This window comes from Rutidosis leptorrhynchoides, chromosome 7 (genome assembly GCF_046630445.1).
Source record: "Rutidosis leptorrhynchoides isolate AG116_Rl617_1_P2 chromosome 7, CSIRO_AGI_Rlap_v1, whole genome shotgun sequence".
NCBI lineage: Eukaryota > Viridiplantae > Streptophyta > Magnoliopsida > Asterales > Asteraceae > Rutidosis > Rutidosis leptorrhynchoides.
The window spans coordinates 14,455,993-14,479,398 of record NC_092339.1 but is presented as its reverse complement, the minus strand read 5'-3'; the positions used below and the strand labels follow the sequence as shown (position 1 = coordinate 14,479,398).

The following is a 23,406-nucleotide window of genomic DNA, read 5'->3' as shown; positions in this document are numbered from 1 at the left end:
AAACTGGAAGTCACGTTAGCGGCCCATCATGATTTTCACTAACGTGAGAACTAACCACTACTAATCATGACATACTCCTTCAAATAAATTGAGACCCACTTATATTATTTAATTAAAAAATATACAATCTTTAATACTACTAGTACAATAAATAAATACATATGCTCCGTCTTCAAAAATTTTACAAAAAAGCTAACACAAGGACCAACTGGAGGACTAACAGGAGGACTAGCCGCTGCCAATGGCGTCCTGTCGGGCTAAGATGTGGACGTAGAGCAAGACACAACCAATTGGAGCAGCCTAAGGGTAGAAAAGTTACCTAGCTTGTTTCGGAAACGCCAAAGTATCCACCAAACAAATGTGTTTAAATGACGAATTTCATGTATTTTTCTACCGAAAACATTCTTTCTCACTTTAATATTTTAAGCAACAAAATGATACACTTGGTCGGCAGGGGCTAACTACTATTCAAAAGGTTACATCCGTTATACGTCAATTAGTGTATAGTATGACGCCAGATATGTTTGTCGAGTATTTAAAAATAAGTGAAATGACATCATTGAGATGTTCTCAAATCTTTTGTCAATGCGTATATGATTTATATACTGAGTATTAAAGAGTGTCTGAGGGAGCCTATTGCATAGCACGTTATATAGTGCACACAAAGAAAACTATAGTTTACGGGACACCATCGTCTAACTTGATGAAACATGTCGTCACATGTTCCCGATCAATTTCCCGTGTGCACACTTTCCAAACCTTCGAGACACGAGTACATTTGGTACTCGCTACCAGACAATATAAACCCTCATACTTCTCTCCCTTCATCAGGACCTTCCTGCCACGTGTGATTTTCATAACTCCACCTACGGCCGAATAGCCGTATCCTTGAGAATTCAACTGGCTTAAGAAAATTAGATTCTTACACATCTTTGGTGCGTACGCCACACCACCAAAAGTGTAAGCAGCTCCGTGAAACAATATTATTTTCACCATGCCAACACCCTCAACATCACATGTTGAACCATCACCTAAAGTCAGCACCCCCGCTTTCTTTAATATTAGCTTATCAAAATAAGCTTTCTTGGAACACACATGCATCGTACAACCAGAATCTAAAATCCATTCATCTTTAGCAGAAGTAGAACCTTTAGAGACTGTGAGAACATCTCCTAAATTAACGGACTCATTAACTGCTACTACAGCTGATGAACCCCTAGATTTATCTTAACCATTCTTCCAGAGTGGACAATCCTTCTTGTAATGACCCCACTCTTGACATTTGAAGCACCGGACACCCTTCACACCGTCTCTTGATCTGAACCTACTTTTATTACCAGATCTCTTTTCGGCAAACCTTCCCTTTCCATGACCAACCATAGCAAACTCATGATCATAACGGCCATCAGATCTTTGTCTCTTATCCTGAGATAAAAGTGCCGGTACTACCTCCTCCATCTTTACAGTAGCCTTTCCGTAAAGAACAGTAGTAACCAAAGTATCATACGAACTGGGAAGAGAGGTAAGAAGAATAAGGGCTTTATCTTCTTCCTCAATATTAACCTCAACTTTTGCAAGTTGATCCACCAGACCATTAAACACGTTCATGTGTTCAATGATATTCCCGCCATCCTCCATCTTCAACCGATAAAGATCACGCTTCAAGTTTAGCTTTGTGGTCATATTCTTCCCGAGATATAACTTCTCGAGGGCCACCCACAACCCTGTCGCGGTTGTATCGCCACTGACATTATTAATGATCTTATCACTGATGAAAAGGCGAATGGTACTGACACATCTTTCCTCGATGTCATTCCAATCGTCATCCGTCATCTTTTCTGGCTTGCCGTCCTTTTTACCCTTCAACGGCTTTGCCAAGCCCTGCTGAACCAGGACATCCTTCACCCTTGCTTGCCACAAGGTGAAATTCCCGGTTCCATTAAATGGCTCCACCTTAAACTGCATACCGCTATTTCCCGCCATCTCAAACCAAAAAACTACCCGATAAACCTGGATACGCTCTGAGACCACTTGTTATGACAATTTGCCTAGCACACCCACACCAGCGGAAGCGAGGATATAATTTGTTTGAGACAAATTTGCGAGAAATAATAGAAAGCAAATAAAGTAACTGATAACACGACGATTTAACGTGGTTCGGCAAACCCTGCATACGTCCACCCCAAGAGTCTCCTTTATTCGTATAATATAAAAGAACCCGGTACAAGAAAAATACACTATGAGTTAAACCCAAACCCAAGCCCCTTAGATTTTGGTATAAAATCTAAGTTTCCCGTACACTCGTTTACACTCCTTACAAGAATAAAACTCTCAACCTCACAAATACACACTCTCCGTTGATATTATCGATCAACTGTGTTTTTCTTTTTGATCTTATTTTTTTGGATGATCTTCACCTTCTCCATGGCCATGTATTTATAATGCATCTTACACGTGTATTACGTACATGTGAACACAATGTATGAAAACATACCACAAAACATAGCCATACTATTCTTCTTTCAACTTCAACATTTTCACATGCATTAAATGTTTGTCAAAATGGTAGGCTACCGTCCAACAGATCGTTTACTTCAATCAAAGCATACATCACATCGGCTCGTTTGAGATTATTGGAGTTTCGATCAATGTGAATAACTCTACCAAAGTTTTTCGCCATTTCAATAGTGCAATTAGGAGAGCCATTGTTGAACGGAATGCCCTCGATCATAACTTTGGTAATTCTGAAAAAACTATTCTTCTTCTGGATCATTGGAATAACCTCCATAGATTTTAGTTCATTCATTGTTGGACCCATAGTCATTCTTTTGTAGCTCTGCTCGTCACTACATTGAACGATATAAGCATATGGGTCCCAAGCAGAGATCGACGAGATTGCAATATAATGGCTTTTCCACCATTTAAATAACTTAAGAGATTTAATTGAACATTTATCAAAAATAGCCACTATGATAAACGATCACATGTTTCTTGATTAGGAGAAAGATTGATATTGAAGTTCGTGTTTGGACTATTGGGTTGTAAATTCGAATCTTGTGCAGGTTGTTCTTGTGGTGTGATTGTGGTATTAAGATCCTTTTTGCCGATTCCTACATAAAGGCACCTCCCATTAATGATATTACCATTCATCACTGAAACGACACTGTTTGCTTGATTCTTGTCGTCGAATTTTACAAAAGCAAAAGAACGATCCTGCTTTCATGAGATATCTTTGATTGTTCCAAATTTTTTAAGGATGTTGTAAATTGTATCTGTTGTGGTAAACTTTGATAATCGACCTAAAAATACAGTACATTTTTTTGGGAATGACGAAAATTGATGATTAGGGGTGAAGGGAATCTGTTGTTCAATGGGGATGGAATTGGGGTATGAAGGTTTGAATTGTTGAACCAACGGATCTTCGGTCCAGCGGTACCGCGGTTACACTTGTGTACTCGCCGGGCTAGAGGTCTCGGGTTCGAACCTCGTCACCCGCTCCAGGAATTGAAATATATTCCTTGAAGGTGGCCCAGAGGGAAGGTTTTACCGACCCGCTCCGGGACTAAGGTCCGGCCCGCCTGCCCCTCGGGATGGTTTAAGGGTCGGATCCTCAGAGTGTGGTTCGGGTTTCCTGCCCGAACGCGCGTGTGTGTGCAAATGATGAGTGTCGTTGAAATAAATGATACGCTGATTCAAGCTTGCCGTTCAAAAAAAAAAAAGGTTTGAATTGTTGATGGTTTATGCTGTTTGAATGTAGGTTGGAAGGATAGAGAGATGGAGCCATATTTTTATGGGTACCAATTATTATAATATTGATTAGTCACAACTTTAAAGTTATAAGACACTCAAATGTTGTAACGACCCGACCAAAACCGTTATTGACGGCGCCGTTAACTTAGGTCCCGTTGCGTGGTCGTAGTCCCTATATGAGACTCGTTTGACCAAAATTATGTCGCATTCATTTGAAAGGTACAAGACTTGCAAGTTTAGTTTACAAAACCGTTCGACAACAAGTCTAAGTTTACAAAAGTCATAAAGTATAAATGAAATAACTTGCGACATAATATAAGTTGAAAAACACAGTTGCTATAAATAGCGTAAGTATGTAAACAAAAGTTTGAATCCAAAAGTGCTATCCCTAGCGTATGTATGTATGTATGCTTGACCCCAAGCAAGAAATCAGAGTGTATGCATGTATGCTCGACTCCAAGCAAGTATGAGTGTACGCGGAAGCATGTATCAAATAGCCAAGTATGAACCTGAGAAACATATAGAAAACTGTCAACGAAAAACGTTGGTGAAATCATAGGTGTTTGTAATAAACGTTGTTTTTGAACCACAAGATTTAGTATTTCCATAACGTTGATTATCATAATCGTTTGCATTCCAAAAGTATTGTTCGCGAGCACCCAATTATCAAGACTTAACGTTTCCTTCCATAGAACCCCATCACAATAGTGTTAGAACATACACTGTTTCTCGAAAATATATTTCATCCGTAGACGGTAGCGAACCGTCCGTAATGAGGGTTTGTCAAACCCGTATGGCCACACAATATAAGTTCTCGCTTACACCCTGCAGGTGTAACTAATGATAATCGAATTGAGGATTTTTGTTCTAACTCGCTGTGGAATGTTTGTTTTCCTTGTACTTGTGTTCAAAGTATAAAAGTAAGTAGTACAAAATGTAACAAAGTATATGTTTCTCAGCCCACAATTTAAAAGTATAAAAAGTTGTTGAAAAGGTGGGACTATGATCTCACCTCGAGTGCACGAGTATAAAGGTACTTCAACAAGTAAACGTGTACATGAAAGTTGCTTAGCCTTGACCTAAACAAGTAAGTTATATCAATTAACCGGTTACGATACAAGGTCGGGTGAAATGTGTTCAATTAGTCCTATGGCTCGTTACGACTCGAATAGTATAGCATGTGAATCACGTTGTCAAGTTTCATGCAAGAATCACGTATAAAAGCATGTTAGAACGTTTGCATAAAAGTTTGGTTAAGTTTGACTAAAAGTCAAACTTGGTCAAAGTCAACGAAAAAGTCAACACGTTCGGGTCGGGTCCCGGACTATTTTTCTATGCTAGTTATTCATATACAAGTATATTAGAACAAGTTTCATGTGAATCGGAGGTCGATAGCTAGTCAAACATTTCGCGTGAAATGCGCCAAACAAAGCAGAATCTGGCCAGGCCAATCCGCGCGCCGCGCGGGGATGGGGCGCGCCGCGCCACCATCTGGGCAGACACTTTTCTGTTTTTCAAAGTATGCACGAACCAAAACATTTTCCAACCCAACTCTTGACCCGCAAACACTTATAATGCCTATCATATATCGTCGAAAAGGTATTTTGACGAGGAATACAACTAACCACATATCATCAATCAAAAACATCATTTTCAACAACCGATTTCTCGTCAAGTGATCAATAAAAGTCTATTTTCAAATTTTCAAGTTCCTCAAATGCATTTTGAGTTTCGGGAATCCAATTCTCACATATGATATGCCGTTTTGAAGGTAATGAAGCATACATTACAACTAAACACTAACAATTAACATTCCATGGCATTCAAGCATCCAAAAATTCATGTCAAGAACTATCAAACCCTAGTCAAACATCTCAAAATCAATAATCATGCTTTTGAAGTTTTCTTAATCAACCTACACATCAAATTGAAGCTAAAGATGCTAGTAACACATTTAATACATGAACTTTAACAATTAAACAACATTTAATCATCCAAAATCAAAGATTAAGCACACCCATTTCAAAGTTCATACTAGTTACTCCCAATCAACAAATCGAGCAAACAAAACATATATTCATGTTATACACGAGCCATAGACACTAACTAACACAATTTCAAGTCAAAAACACGAATTTAAAGAAAATTAGTGATTTTATAAAGTTACCCAAATGAGATGAAGTTGGTATCAAATTGTAGAGGATGAAGAGAGGATTCCAAATATGTAATTTGTTTTGTTGTAAGCCTCCTAGATCGAATTTAGATGATGAATGATTGAATTGGGTGTTTGTGTGTGTGTTCTTGCTAGAGAGAAAGAGAGAGAGATGGAGGTGATTGAATGGTGGTGATTGGGGTGGACTAGTTGACCTAGTCAACTAGTTTGCCCCGTGTCAATTTTAGTCCCTCGAGTTTAGAAGCGGGTGCGGGATTTTACCGAACGGATATTTTTAAAACGCAAGTTAACGAGAGATGTTATAATTAAATAACGAGAATATTATAAACGTTAGTCAACGGAAATTGGGAATTTAAATAGCGAAAGATATTATTAAAAAAAAAGACGGTGTTAAAAATAAATTTAACGGAAAAACGCGGGATGTTACATTATCCACACCTCAAAAGAAATTTCGTCCCGAAATTTAGTTGGAAGTAGTAGTCGTTGTTTCTTCCTCGAGATCTTGCGTTGTCGGTTCTACGAATAGGTGAAGGTACGTCTTTGGGCATTTCAACGAACTTGAAGGTCGGGGTCGTATGTTGTTTTAAGGTTTGGCTTCACGATTTACGGTTTCAACCGGTCCTCCTAGGAAGTGAGGGTTATCGTCGATAGTGAGTTCATCAAAGGAGATAACAAGTTCTCGTTTCGCAAAACACGTCTTTGAGTTGATACATCGCATGTAGGATAAACGGAGACCCAAAATGAGTCGGAAAAATCTAAACGGCTAGCGACGGGTCCAAAACACCCCAAGAATTTAAAGGATCGAAATATAGCGGATTTAGCTTCCTACGTTTCCCGAAACGGATTGCACCTTTCCAAGGTGTGACTTTTAACGTGACGCGGTTTCCCACGTGGAATTTGAAATGTTTACGTCTAACATCGGCGTAGCTCTTGGTGATTACGAGTCGCGTAGGGTTTTACCTGAATATGAATAAATTTTCTCGGTTGCTCATGAATAACCTCGGCCCCGGTGAATTGATCATCGTTTACTTGGTTCGACAAAGGAAAATGACGTTTCCGGTCACATGTGGTTTCAAAAGGAGTGACGTTAAAACTCGAATGAAAATCATTGTAGTACGAGGATTCGGTTAAAGGAAAATACTTTTCTCAAGTAAATTTGAAGTTGGTAATACAAATTCGTATTATGGTTTTCAAGACTTAAATCGTATGTTTGTTCGGTCCGTCGGGTTGTGGATGGTACGCGGTACTCATGTCTAAACGCGGTCCCGAGGCTTTTTGTAAGGTACTCCAAAATCTAGAAGTGAAACGAGGATCTCGATCCGAAACGAGGTACATTTCCTTAAGGCATATCAAACAAGTTTGTTAGGACAAGTTTCTCAAGAAAATTCGCGTCGCGGAAGATTTATCGGTTTCCAAAAACGTTCGTCGGGGCAAGTTCTTATCGGGTTTTGAAAACGATTGTTAGGACTATCCACCCTCGCGGCGAATACTTGTACGACGTGAAGAGTCGCTCTCCATTGAGAATTTAGAATAAGGACCTCCTGAACCGGAAGTACGAGGGTGATGCAAGAGAAGTTTCCGCCCCGATGTGAGCATAACGAGTAAATTGTAGTCAGTCAATAAGACTGCGCGAGGACGAGCTAGTATACCCGTGTGACATACGGTTGAAGTCGAATGGAATCGGTAATTCATTCGGAAGCATAAATATAATTTGACGATAATTGAAGGTGTGTCCCCGGTATGGTTGTTATAAATATTCTCGGAGTTTTCGGATGTCCAAACCTGAAAAGATGAAGTCATGTACATGGCACATGGTGGTGTTTAGGTTGATCGAGTCTAACCACCATCACGCGTCACTAGAACTTTGGTATGTCTTACCGTAATATAACTACGTTGATCGAGTGTAGTTATATTACGCTAACTCATACTTCCATTCCCACATCACTCTATAGTTTCAAGTTCGTGTCATCGCGAAAATCTAAAATGAACAAAATGTAACGACGTCTCTAACGTGACTCGTATTGAATCGAAAGAATTAGTGCATCTATAAAGAAGCGTTCCCCGAGGGAAGTGTATAAATGATTGTTCACGTCAATGTGGTTCGAGTCAGACAATAAGGTATTCAGGTATGAAAAGAGTAACGAGTCATGATAACGAGTAGCACGCAACCGTAGTAATAAATGTTGATAACGATACTCCCCTAGAGTAGTGATGGTAGTAACACCAAAAAGTAAATAGTAAGAAACACCAGTGGGAAACCGACAGTAAGTTGAAACGGTGGCAAATAACAATCCGGGAGACAGAGTTCCCGAACAAGTGTGACTAATGAAGTCGTCGTCATCCATACGTGTATGAATCATGAATTTACGTGTGTTACCAAAAAGTGGCGGAATACGAGTTCGTATGATGAAGGTTGGGTACCATTAAAAAGTTTGCCTAAGAATGATTCAAGTATAATGCACAAGTAGTCAAGTAAGTGCTATCTATAGCAAATGTATGTCAGAATGCAAATGCTAACTATCCGGTTGTAGTCTAGACTCACTAATGCGTCCTAACGACTCTGTTAGACACACTAATGCACGTCCTAGTTCCCTACAACCAACGCTCTGATACCACTTGTAACGACCCGACCAAAACCGTTATTGACGGCGCCGTTAACTTAGGTCCCGTTGCGTGGTCGTAGTCCCTATATGAGACTCGTTTGACCAAAATTATGTCGCATTCATTTGAAAGGTACAAGACTTGCAAGTTTAGTTTACAAAACCGTTCGACAACAAGTCTAAGTTTACAAAAGTCATAAAGTATAAATGAAATAACTTGCGACATAATATAAGTTGAAAAACACAGTTGCTATAAATAGCGTAAGTATGTAAACAAAAGTTTGAATCCAAAAGTGCTATCCCTAGCGTATGTATGTATGTATGCTTGACCCCAAGCAAGAAATCAGAGTGTATGCATGTATGCTCGACTCCAAGCAAGTATGAGTGTACGCGGAAGCATGTATCAAATAGCCAAGTATGAACCTGAGAAACATATAGAAAACTGTCAACGAAAAACGTTGGTGAAATCATAGGTGTTTGTAATAAACGTTGTTTTTGAACCACAAGATTTAGTATTTCCATAACGTTGATTATCATAATCGTTTGCATTCCAAAAGTATTGTTCGCGAGCACCCAATTATCAAGACTTAACGTTTCCTTCCATAGAACCCCATCACAATAGTGTTAGAACATACACTGTTTCTCGAAAATATATTTCATCCGTAGACGGTAGCGAACCGTCCGTAATGAGGGTTTGTCAAACCCGTATGGCCACACAATATAAGTTCTCGCTTACACCCTGCAGGTGTAACTAATGATAATCGAATTGAGGATTTTTGTTCTAACTCGCTGTGGAATGTTTGTTTTCCTTGTACTTGTGTTCAAAGTATAAAAGTAAGTAGTACAAAATGTAACAAAGTATATGTTTCTCAGCCCACAATTTAAAAGTATAAAAAGTTGTTGAAAAGGTGGGACTATGATCTCACCTCGAGTGCACGAGTATAAAGGTACTTCAACAAGTAAACGTGTGCATGAAAGTTGCTTAGCCTTGACCTAAACAAGTAAGTTATATCAATTAACCGGTTACGATACAAGGTCGGGTGAAATGTGTTCAATTAGTCCTATGGCTCGTTACGACTCGAATAGTATAGCATGTGAATCACGTTGTCAAGTTTCATGCAAGAATCACGTATAAAAGCATGTTAGAACGTTTGCATAAAAGTTTGGTTAAGTTTGACTAAAAGTCAAACTTGGTCAAAGTCAACGAAAAAGTCAACACGTTCGGGTCGGGTCCCGGACTATTTTTCTATGCTAGTTATTCATATACAAGTATATTAGAACAAGTTTCATGTGAATCGGAGGTCGATAGCTAGTCAAACATTTCGCGTGAAATGCGCCAAACAAAGCAGAATCTGGCCAGGCCAATCCGCGCGCCGCGCGGGGATGGGGCGCGCCGCGCCACCATCTGGGCAGACACTTTTCTGTTTTTCAAAGTATGCACGAACCAAAACATTTTCCAACCCAACTCTTGACCCGCAAACACTTATAATGCCTATCATATATCGTCGAAAAGGTATTTTGACGAGGAATACAACTAACCACATATCATCAATCAAAAACATCATTTTCAACAACCGATTTCTCGTCAAGTGATCAATAAAAGTCTATTTTCAAATTTTCAAGTTCCTCAAATGCATTTTGAGTTTCGGGAATCCAATTCTCACATATGATATGCCGTTTTGAAGGTAATGAAGCATACATTACAACTAAACACTAACAATTAACATTCCATGGCATTCAAGCATCCAAAAATTCATGTCAAGAACTATCAAACCCTAGTCAAACATCTCAAAATCAATAATCATGCTTTTGAAGTTTTCTTAATCAACCTACACATCAAATTGAAGCTAAAGATGCTAGTAACACATTTAATACATGAACTTTAACAATTAAACAACATTTAATCATCCAAAATCAAAGATTAAGCACACCCATTTCAAAGTTCATACTAGTTACTCCCAATCAACAAATCGAGCAAACAAAACATATATTCATGTTATACACGAGCCATAGACACTAACTAACACAATTTCAAGTCAAAAACACGAATTTAAAGAAAATTAGTGATTTTAGAAAGTTACCCAAATGAGATGAGGTTGGTATCAAATTGTAGAGGATGAAGAGAGGATTCCAAATATGTAATTTGTTTTGTTGTAAGCCTCCTAGATCGAATTTAGATGATGAATGATTGAATTGGGTGTTTGTGTGTGTGTTCTTGCTAGAGAGAAAGAGAGAGAGATGGAGGTGATTGAATGGTGGTGATTGGGGTGGACTAGTTGACCTAGTCAACTAGTTTGCCCCGTGTCAATTTTAGTCCCTCGAGTTTAGAAGCGGGTGCGGAATTTTACCGAACGGATATTTTTAAAACGCAAGTTAACGAGAGATGTTATAATTAAATAACGAGAATATTATAAACGTTAGTCAACGGAAATTGGGAATTTAAATAGCGAAAGATATTATTAAAAAAAAAAGACGGTGTTAAAAATAAATTTAACGGAAAAACGCGGGATGTTACAAATGTGTCTCAACTCAAGCTTTAAAGTTCAAAGAAACTACGTTTGTTAAAGGGTGGTATTAAAGTTTGGAATTTCTCTCATAAAGATCAAGACGAATCTCAACTCAAGCTATGTGATAATGAAATTAAATCACTCAAAACTTGCTTTCTATGTCGTGATCTCTCTGATGTCGAATTGGCGTTTCTTGCCGAGTTGAAATTAATCAAAAAGAGGTTATCAATCAGAATTGAATCAAAACATCGTCTTCACTCTCGTTTTTTATGGTTAAAATTGGGCGACATAAACTCTCGTTTCTTTCACATGGTATCAAGAATCCGACTTCAATCTTCTTATATTTCTTATATTTCTGGTCTAAACATCAATGATTCGTTCACGGCCTTCAAACTTACGTTTGGGAACAAAATCCGTTTCTTCTTTGTCAATCGGTTTTTTAGTTTGCACTCTTTGTTGTAATTTATTTCAAGACGATGTTTAGTCGTTCTCTTGTAATCGGTAGCTTTCATCGATTTGATGAAGCCTTATATTAATATATTCTCTTTTTTCGCCGAAAGAAAAAGACACTCAAATGTATGTGAAGTCTTAAATCGATGTGGAACGGATTATTAACATATCAGTATTTATGAGTATGTGTGATAATTTAGCAAATAGGTGCGCTATAATGTACGCAGTACATATGTGAATGGTCTCAAATTTTTGGGAGCCAATGCTTATGTTTCAGTTTTCAACAGTAACGATCTTGGATCTTGACAAACTTCAATACTGCAACGTAAGTATGAGAAATCACCTTGGCCCGGGCTGGCTTTTTGGGAAGCCCGTTCCGACTGTGCTCACAGCCTGGTTGGCCTGCCTGCGGAACAAAATAGCTTGCCTAATTATTAAAACGACAAATTATTAAAACTATTTTTTACCCTACAATTTAACGACAAACATAGACCAAAGTGTTTTCAAACGCTTTATAAGTTCACAAACAAATTGCATTACAAGAAAAACAACAATTTTAATACTCCGTAATATACTTTTCACAACTCCTATGTGGTACACACAAACCTAAGCTATTAATCAAACTTGAGCTATAATCCGTTTGGGCCCACTTAAAAGTAGACCTGGCAAAATGGACCCAAATTCTTAAAAATGGGTCCATTGGGTTTACTTGAAGACCCAAATGGGTCAAAGCACATAATATAACAAATATCTTAAAGACCCAAATGGGTCCAAATGGGTCCAAATGGGTTCACTTCAAAATATTTGTTTTTCGGAGCGCGTTTTCGACGCGCGTTTTTCGGCGTGCTTTCAGGGCGCGATTTCGGCGCGCGTTTTCTCTGCGCGGCGCCCTTTTTCGACGCTCGTTTTCGGCGGGCGATTTCGGAGCGCATTTTCGGCGCGCATTTTCGGCGCCCCATTTCGGCATGCGTTTTCGGCGCCGGTTTTCGGCGGGCGTTTTTGGCGCCCGTTTTCGGGGCTCGTGTTCGGAAGAGATACATCAAAAAATACAAACAAGAAATTTTTTACTAGCCCGACCCAACCGACCCGGGACTCGACCCAACCCGTTCGACCCATTTTAATTCTGACCCGTTTCAACCCATGACCCATTTCGACCCGAACCCATTTGATCTTTGACCCAACCCGACCCATCTCGACCCGTTTGCCAGGTATACTTAAAAGCTACCAATTTTGACCCGAACCTGTTCCAAATCATTACCAACCCGCCCATTTAGCCACCTCCAATAATTACGAAATACAAATTTCAATAGCTCGAATAATCATCAATGTATGTACATGGACCTCCTATTCATGTATCTTTTGATCCTTGAGCTTTGAGGCCACTTCCTCCCTACAAATAAAGCGAGATAAGTTCATAAAAAGAATGAATATGGTACACATAAACCTAAGCTATTAATCAAACTTGAGCTTTAGTTACAAAGTTAGAAGATCATAAACAAGTTTTATTATTTCTTGCAAAAATCCTAGATCACGTGTAAGTGTAAGCTGCAGCTACATGTGTTAAGGATACCTTTCTTGATATTTCAAAATGATCCCTTCCCATATCTCCTTATTTCTCAAAAGATTCTCATTGATCTACAAGTAGTGCAAAAGGAAAAAAAGAATTAGTAAGAAAATGTTCTTAATCGTGTATGAATCAACAAGACAAGAAGTAGGGAGGAAAAACAATTACATGGTCTAGAAATTTCTTCTCTTTAAGAGCTTTATCTAGCTTGGCTTGCATCTGTTGCAATTTTGTATTCGCTTGTAATTATTTAATATCACATAATCACTCTCAATCGCACATCCAAACGACCCCTATGTCATTGTTGACGCATACAAGAGTGAGTATTATTTACATTCAATATTTGAATACTATTATCATCCAGTAGAGATTATAAACAGTAACAAGCCAATCCGCCACTATCCAAGTAATCATATAACCGTCTCTACATCTCTTGGTCCATCCAGACCATCCCATATTACATCTGTTTGTTAAACTAAATTATTACAGTATAATGTAAGGGACCATTATTGCATCATTTTTGTTAGTTATTCTAACATCGGCTATAATCCCACAAATCTCTTTTTTACTATTCCATGTTTAAAACAGGTGAAAATATGTATTAATCAACTTGTCCTACAATAGCAACCATATGTGCGTCTTAGATCGGCAGCACAACGCCTATATCTTTGGAAAATAAAACAAAACTTCTTAGGGTTAAGCTGGAATGAGAGGAAGTAAAAAAAATGTATGGATTCAAAGTAAGATAAAAAAAATGGAGCAACTAACACTTATAGTATTATTTACATTCAATATGTGAATATTATCATTTAGTAGAGTAGATAGATAGAAGGTTCAATTTATCTGGCCACTAGTTTCTAAACAGCTAAACTTTCACGAGCACTTCATTTGTAGAGATAAAACGTCCCCATCCTTTCTTTGTGAAGTTGGTGATTGTTCAGTATTTGTTTCTCGACAACATCGAGCACCACATAGAAACATTGCATACTTGTAATTGATAAATCAATCAACAATTTCAACCCATTTACCCTGAAACTAGTCAACTAGAGTTGTATACCAGTAAAAAAAAAAAAAAAAAAAAAAACGCTTTTATAGATATAGACTTGGATAAAAAGGAAGTGGAACAAATTGGTTGACCGGGCAAACATCGGTCAAAGGGATTTCAAATGATTTTAAAAAAGTTCATTTCATAATGTAGTAGATTAACTCTTATGAATAAATAAAAAATTATCAACAACCTGACCTAATGATCCCCTACCCATTTGGGCACACTTAAAAAGCAACCAGAATGTAGAAGAATAACTAATACTGTATAATTCTTTCAGTGTATAAATGCCATACTGTGATCTAATCCCATAAAAATTTTCTATCAACACTGATAAGATTAATATTACAGGATTTTCAATTCGTGTAGCAGCGTTTTTATCAGAAAAAATACGTAAAAATATACCCAAAAAAACCCCCTAACACCTTAATACTTACACTGCTAATGGAATCATAATATTTATAACATAAAGAACCTATCAAAGAATCTAAGAACTAAAGTTCAATTAAGGGGTGTTTGGATTTGCGTTTTGAAAATTGATTATGCGTTTTATATAATCATAATCAAATAATCAGCTTTATCAAAACGTGATTTCACTGAATGGTGTTTGGATTTGATTATGTTGTTTGATATCGTAATAATCAGATGATCAGTTTTTTTAGTGTTTGGGAAAATCAAATTATTTCATAATCTGAAGGTAAATTACCAAAAAGGACATTTTTCTAAAAAAAAATGTAAGGGTTTAAGATGTACACGTAATAAACATATTGTATGAATTGTTCAAGCTATTATCAAGTACTCTATATATTATAAAAATATTACGTAGTAACATATACCGTCTACGCAATAATAATGTAGATACAGTACTTCTTATATTCTATTGTAATTCATAAAGAGATGTGTCATGCATGAATTGAAAAAGAGGAACAGATTCTTCGTATAGGTAAAGGGTACGCTTGTAAATTAAATTAGATGGGATAATTGCGTTTAGAAACAGTAACAAGTATGTGGATTATTAAAAACACGTTTTGAAGGCAATTAAAACGTGAAAAATCAATTTTCTTGTAAGATTGCCAAACACTTTAAAAAAATTATTTGCGTTTCTAGAACGTGATAATCAAATAATCAGCATCAAAACGCTACCCCAAACACCCCCTAAGTAATACAAATGACACTTGCATATAACACAAACACAGTACCTGATAAAAGCAATTTTCCTAAAATGATAGAAGCACCAGTCTGATATGTGATAACAGTGGGATCAGCTGCAACCATAACACCATATTCGTTAACCGCATCTTCAACTATATTATATTATATTATATTATATTATATATAAAATATTATATATATATATATATATATATATATATATATATATATATACATATATATATATATACGAGTTTATCTAGATTTTGAATTTTTGTATGTACGAGCCTTCGAGCTTGGTCAAAGGAACAGACAACTTAAATTTTTTATGTAGTTTTATTAAAAAAAATTATAAGTTAAAAACTATCGAGCTAAGGATAGAATATTTTGACTGTTATGTTATGTGATTCAACTCAACAGCCCTAGCCCCTAGCCACGGTAGCCGAATTATATAAAAGCGTCATTTAATTACCTGGCATAGCACTCCAAAACATTTGCTGGCAAGGAGACTACTTTTGTCGTTGTCACGTTAGGTGCCAAAATATTGTAGACGTCTAATACTAGTGAGTCGTTTTCGTGAAGATTGATGTATTGCTTCATAAGTCACACCGAAATTCATCCTGTTGGACTCGCTGACTGAAAAGGTATGACCAGCGTAATTACTTATATGGCATAGTACTTGCAAAATTGACGTCGGATCGTTGTACTTCTTGTGATCCTTCTCCATCCCATAAATAGAATTAACGAGAAAGGCGTCGGTCCACTTGCCGTCTGAATTTTTCTGAATGTCGTTGACTAAAAATTTGATGGGGCGACATCCATTTACCACATCACGATGATCTTGATTAAGATAAATTTTTGTCCCTTTTAAATATTCTTCTTAAAATTTGCTTACATCTCTCACAAACTGGATAGTTTTGGTAATGGACTTCAGCGACAAATGACTCGAAATCTCACCTAGTTTCATAGAATGAAATTAAATTACCTTTTTATAAAACAATAAGTATGAACATATATACTTATAATTAATGGCTCTATCGAGTCAACAAAGCGTCGATTTATCGGCGACTTGACCGCCGCTTATAGCCTAAATTGAACTTAAGGCAGATTTAAAACTCATGGAAGTTTGATTCCACCATTTCTATGGCATCTCATACTTTTTTTTACCTACTTATTGGCCGGAGGTGCCATTAGGAACTCTCTGGGCGGAGAATCACTTCTTTTTCAGAAATAGGGGAAGAATTGTCTACATCTTACATCCTCATATATGTGGGATTGAGTTTTGTTATTTTTGTATACTTATAATTAGTTGTAGACATACTCTGTCGGTGAATTTATCCGTTTTATGATGTATTTAACATTTTCAAAGTCCTCAGGTACGTCATCAAGATTGTCAGCTTCTACCTCTCCAATGAGGCGTATATCATTAAATGCATGAACACCCCCGCTAATGCAATAGCATATCAACCGGGCTAACATCTTATAATTCGGCTCTGGAAAAAAAAAACATAAGATGATAGAAAAATAAGATTTTTCATCAAACCCTTTACATCTTGTCCTGAAATATGCCACAACATTACGACAGCATGCGGCGTTGGCAACGTCGTGCCGGAGGATGAGCTTGACGACAGGTTTGAGGGCGATATCCTTAGGAATCCTCTTACTACTTAAACTCCAAAAACACAAACATAAAAAGAAAAAACAATCTGAAATTGGTACTTTGTGTTTCTTCTGTGAGTTCTTCCCAGAAACTAAAGCCCGATAATTTGAGTATTCCATCTTCTTCATTGATGATGTTGTTTGCAGTCAAATTATTATGTGAAGAACCATGCTTGTGAAAAAATGATAACCCTTCAACTATACTTATGTAACTAAAATAGATAATAATAAAAAAATATAAACAGCTATACTTCATAAATAGTATACGGAGTATTATTTTTATTACTACCTGAAGTTTTCTATAGCTCCACAAAGGTTAAACTTCTATCTCGTAAGACATCCCATATGCTATCGGCAACATATTTTCTCAGAGTTTTATCCGCCAACTCGAAGGCCATTAGCCAATGGTTTTTCTTTTCGTGGTGCTGTGCACCGAAAACTTGACAATGTTAACACAGACGGATGTGTTGGCCCACATCATTTTGTATAAATCAGTATAACATGATAACTTCGGAACAATCCTCATTGCTACCTTTATGTCACCAAAACGTCCATGATACCAATGAACTTCTTTTTCATCGTTCATGACCCTTTTCTCTTCATTTGCATGTTTGTCTATTGTTATTTCGATTGAGTGACTCGTAGCAATATACCTATAGAACATAATAATTTGATCAAACGTGTCCTTATGAAATGAAGAAATCTTTAAAGAAGAAACATTCATGACCAATGTTTGGTATATCATAATCTTTACTGGGCGAGTTTGAATTTCTTTTGGAGATTCCTACATTTGGTGACGAAATGTTTAATCAAATTATGTTCCAAAGGAGGATTGCCACGACTCACTCAATCGATATAACAATAGACAAACATGCAAATGGAGAGAAAAGGGTCCTGAACGATGAAAAAGAAGTTCATCGGTATCATGGACGTTTTGATGACATAAAGGTAACAGTTAGGATTGTTATGAAGTTATCATGTTATGCTAATTTATACAAAAAGTTGTGGGCCAACACATATATCTGTGTTAAAATTGTCAAGTTTTTCGACGCTAAGCACCACGAATAAGAAGACCATTAGCTGATGGACTTCGAGTTGAGTGATAAAACTATGAGGAATATATATTGTCGATACAATATGGGATGCCTTACGAGATAGAAGTTTAACCTATATGGAGCTATGAAAAACTTTGTTTAGATAGCAATAAAAAACATACTCCGTATACTATTTATGAATACAGCTATTTATAAATTATTAAATATTCTTTACTATTACTATTTTTAACTACAAAAATATAACTAAAGGGTTATCATATTTTCACAAGCAAGACTTTTTACATAATAATTTAACTTCAGACAACATCATCATTGGAGAACATGAATACCAAAATTATCGGGTTTTAGTTTCCAGGAAGAACTCAAAGAAACACGACGTAAGTACCAATTTCAGGTTGCTTTTTTTCTTTCTAAGTTCGTGTTTTTGGAGTTTAAGTAATAAGAAGATTCCTAACGGTACCGCCTTCAAACCCATCGTCAAGCTCGCCCTCCAGCATGTCATTGCCAACACTGCGTGCTGTCGTAATGTTGTATATTTCAGGACGAGATAAAAAAAGCTTGATGAAACATCTTATGTTTCTATCATCTTATGTTTTTTTTTCAAGGCTGAACTACAAGATGTTAGCTCGGTTGATACGCTACTGCAATAGCGAGGGTGTTCATGCATTTAATGATGTACGCAGAGAGGTAGAAGCCGACAACATTGATGACGTACCTAAGGACTTTGAAGATGTAAAATACCTCAGAAACTGATAAATCCACCGTCGAAGAATGTCTCAACTAATTATAAGTAAACAACAACAACAACAACAAAACCTAATCCCACATATGTGGGGTACAAGAGAGGTAAGATGTAGACAATTCTTCCTCTATTCATAGAGTAAAGAGAAGTCATTTCTTCACCCAATGTGAAGAATAAAGAAAGCTCTATGGATAGAGAGATTGCTTTCAAATGGGACCTCTGGCCAATAAGTAGGTAAAAAAAAGGAGACGTCACGGAAATGGTAGAATCAAATTTTCCACGGGTTTCAAACCTTCCTGAAGTTCAATTTAGGCTCCAAGCGGCCGACAAGTCGCCAATGAATCGACGCTTGTTGACTCGATTAATAGAGCCATTAATTATAAGTATATATGTTCGTATTTATTGTTTTATAAAATGATAACGATAATTCTATTCCATTCTATGCAACATGAAACTAGGTGAGATTTTGACTCACTTGTGGCTGAAGTCCATTACTGACATTATCCAGTTTGTGAGAGATGTAAGCAACTTTTTAGAAGAATATGTCCTTGCGAACGATCTCAGCTCGATTGACGAAGTCACTCTTGAACAAGGAAAACTCATCAGGACCATCGATCCTAAAGTCCTCCCTTTTTATACGAACGAATTTCTGTTCTTCCAATTTGATGTTCGCGGGTCCGTCGTGATCATGAGTTTCGGATTTAATAATTGCTCCAATACGTCGTTCAAGGTGTTGACGGTCACCAGGCTTCATATCAACCTCAACCTCAAAGAAGCAAGAAGATTACGAAGTTAATTACTGATAATTTCTAAAACATTATCTAGGTGATTACAAAGTTAATAATTTCTAAACCATTATCTAGGTTTAGAAGATCAACATAAGATTAAAGGTATATAGTATGGTGTGTCCAATTTTATCTTCTTCGAATTGTTCAAGTACCAAATTGTTATTTACAAAGTGACTCACTTTGATGTGGTGTTATTTTATCTCATTTCATTCATTTATATTTATATTTATATTATATGTATATGTATATATGTATTTATTATGAAAGAATTAATAAAACGGAAGTTGCATTCATTCCTGAAGTAAATGATTGGATACTCAAAACTGTTCTAAATATGAAGAGGTATGTATTTTAGAGGTTGTAAGGGTAGGTCTGGTGGGCATTCCGTTGGACATCGACTTACGATGAATATGTGTTTAGTATATTTTGGTATTGTCCTAAATGTGAGATACAAACCATTATATTCGGATAGTTTTCAAGAAGATTCTCCATGTTTCTCCTCGTTTTCTTTTTCTAGTCCAGTCCACAAACACCTTCAACTAGAAGAGTAATAAGTTAAAAAAACAAAGGATGAACAAAACAATAATTTGATATAACATGCAAGTTAGGTCTAAGTCGGTGTAGATTTATTTTTGAATAAACAAAGGCTCGGTATCTCCCCTCTATCACATAAAAAGTTGCTTATACAGGGCATATGGCTCCATAGCACCATAACCCTAACCATAGTCCAAACACACGGATGGGCCAAACCCAAGTGCACAACTTATTGTGGTTAAGGTGGGCCTAAAATAGTTTGTTAATAAAAGACTTTTCTTTACCGACTCATATATTCATGCTTTCCTAGATCTAGCTAGGAGATGTTACAATGAGCATTCAAAAGTTACATATCCAAACATACATCCATACGAAAAAATAAATACAAAATAAAACCCGGTCATATATATTTTTTTCAGCTTTTTTCAGTTCCAAGCCAAAATGTGAGGTCTAAAATCTTTAAATTTTTGCCAAAAACCCATATTCTCATGACCGCGAGAATGTCTATCGCCACGGGAATAAACTTTGCTCGCAACGCTGAGAGTACTCAGCTCGCAACCGCGAGGTTTAAGTTTTACCTCCCGCTCATGAAAATTTCACAGATCTTAGTAAGCCATTTCGCCACTTTTTGACCCGAACCATCTTATCCAACCACATTCAATTCAAAGATGTCGGAACCCAAAATGGCATCTTGCATTCAATCTTACTACAAGGTTCCAAATAGTCAAAAGTAATACACTCACCAACTCGTTGTGTAGTAATACATCCACAAGCAACTCTATTCTTCTTCCTCAATTTGATTTCTCCTTCCCCTTCATACTTCTGATTCCCCTACGAAACATGATAATAAACACTTCAATATGTAAGATAAAGACTTGTATATGCAATATGGAACGAAGACTTTACGAATTTCAACCGCCAACAACATCGCATCAATGTAACTTATTCATGTTTGCTAAATCCATTAACGAAACTTCAATCGTTATTTCGCAAGAAGAATACTCAGATATAACAGATATAACAGACCAATTAGTTCAATATTACTTACTCCGTAACCATCCGGGCCTAGCCTGGGTGGCCACCCATGAAATCTCCCCTGTTTCCAGCAATGGTGCAGGTTCGATCCTCGTGGGGGGGAGTTTTCCCTGATTAATTTCCAATGGCTTTGAGAGTGAAATAGATCTCAGAGCCCTCTTGTGAGATTCGATCCTGGGTTTCTCCTCGACGCGTGCGTGTGTCTTACCAACTAACCAAGCCGTTCAAAAAAAAATATTACTTACTCCGTATTACACTAAGCTATATCACACAACGCAAATAAAGGTACAATATGATATACCATACAACACGAGTAAAGGTACCCCTTAAGTTCCACTATGCGATTTTCCACCATCAATAACACTACATCAATAAAATTCTTTCACGACTTGAGAATTCAATTTACAAAACCATAGCCCATTAACAAATATGAGTTGTAATCACTTGCATCCATAAATTTGCTTGAAAACAAAGGGACCAATGAGAACGCGACATGTGGCGCGAAAATCACATGTGATAGAAAAAAAATTTCGAAATTTTTTTTTTTAAATATTTTTTTTCGAAAATTTTTTTTTTTCGAAATTTTTTCCCGAAAATTTTTTTCGAATTTTTTTTTTTTAAAATCATATGTGATTATGCATGTCAATCACATGTGATTGTAAAACCAATCACATGTGATTATGCATGGCAAATCCAATCACATGTAATTGTACAATTCAATCACATGTGATTGTGCAGGTAAATCACATGTTATTGTAAAAAAAAAAAAAAATTAAATTTTTTTTTTAAATTTCAAAAAAAAATTAAAATTTTTTTTTTCAAAAAAAAATTTTTAAATTTTTTTTTCAATCACATGTGATTTTCGCGACACATGTCGCGCTCTCATTGGTCCCTTGAATCTCAAATTAATTTATGGAATCAAATGAATATTCCTCTAACAAATATACAAGTTCATTTAAATTTATAACACTACTATTTTTACAACATTTATTTATTACTTCAAATTATAAACATGCTTCTACCCTTCTGTGAACCAGGTGGTTATTTATAACCTTAGCTATCACAATCTAAAAATCAGAACAAATGCAATTTAAGAATTAGTAAAATATATCATACCTAGGTTTAGGGTTTGGTAATATTCTAAAATCCACTCCGATAAATCAGATGAAAGACAAATTGTCAAGCTAAGCTTTTGCTAACAGAATCTGCTTCTGGTGGAGAAACTGCAGCAAAAGGTACGACCGCCGGAGACGGATTCCGGCAAGGAAGAAATAACCAGAGGTGAAAAAGCAAAACGGGAACCAGGGATTAGAAAACGCGGAAACCTGCAAAAAATAACACTCCGGTGAACCCAAAAAACCGCCGGAAAAAGAGGCACCGACAGAAATTCCGGAGACCGACAAGAAACAAGCGAAAGAAACAACCCCTTACTCGTCGCCTGTTGAGAGAGACGAAAAAAGAGTGTCGAACGAAACAAAGATCAGGTGACCGGAAAACGGCATGGAATATCTCAGAATAGATCTGCGATGAAGAAAGCCGAACCACACCATACCAGACCCAACAACCCACTAAGTACCAAAGTAGTCGCCGCCAGTTGGCCGGCGCTGGAAAAAAAAGTCATATGGCTGAAAACATGGCCAAATATCCGGAAATGGAGGAGAGAAAGAAGAAGGCGGAAGAAAAGGAAAAATGGAGAAGAACTGCTGAAAGGAAGAAGCGAGTGGCCGGAAAAGCTAAAACAGTCGGATCTGAACCAACAATTTGAATTCTAGGGTTTTGTGCCTGAGAAAAAAACGAAGAGAGAAAATGATGAAGGGTAGAAGTGCTAGGGATGTCAATACTATCCACCCTATTTTAATGCATATGAATGATATGAATGATGAATGAAATTAAATGTATATAGATACGGATATAGAAAAAACTAAATGGATATGAATATGGATATGGATGAAAAAGTATCATCCATAGATATATCCATTAAAATCCGAAATACATATGTTAATACATAAATATAGATATATGTATACACGTCTACTATTAAAAATGCATTTACTGTTACACATACATTTTGCTTGCAACCATATAATAAATTAACTATTAACTATGATAGTTTATAATAAAACACATATATCTAACAAGATAAACATACAAATTACAAATTTAATTTGTCATAATCTATGTTTGATGGTAAATTCAACAAATTGTGTTCTATTTTCGACAAAAAGTACACGTTTTTGTAGATATTCGGAAATATTATAATAGTTTTTGAATATCCAACGGATATCCATTAACCCGCTTAATCCAGTGGATATGGATATGGATGGATGAACTGAAATTAAATGGATATGGATA

General features: G+C 36.6%; 1 long non-coding RNA gene across 2 annotated transcripts; it reads right to left on the bottom strand.

Moving 5' to 3' along the window:
* Positions 1–11,675: 11,675 nt before the first annotated feature.
* LOC139857153 (uncharacterized) lies at positions 11,676–22,855 on the bottom strand. 2 transcript variants are annotated; one of them, XR_011762353.1, is made up of 9 exons: positions 22,171–22,855; positions 20,763–20,850; positions 19,173–19,463; positions 15,714–16,138; positions 15,289–15,354; positions 13,213–13,710; positions 13,051–13,115; positions 12,822–12,870; positions 11,676–11,886 (listed from the first exon to the last, which is right to left on the bottom strand). It is a non-coding gene; the product is annotated as an uncharacterized lncRNA (long non-coding RNA). The 2 variants fall into 2 exon arrangements; XR_011762352.1 differs by having other exon boundaries at positions 13,213–13,337.
* Between the last annotated feature and the right edge of the window lie 551 nt (positions 22,856–23,406).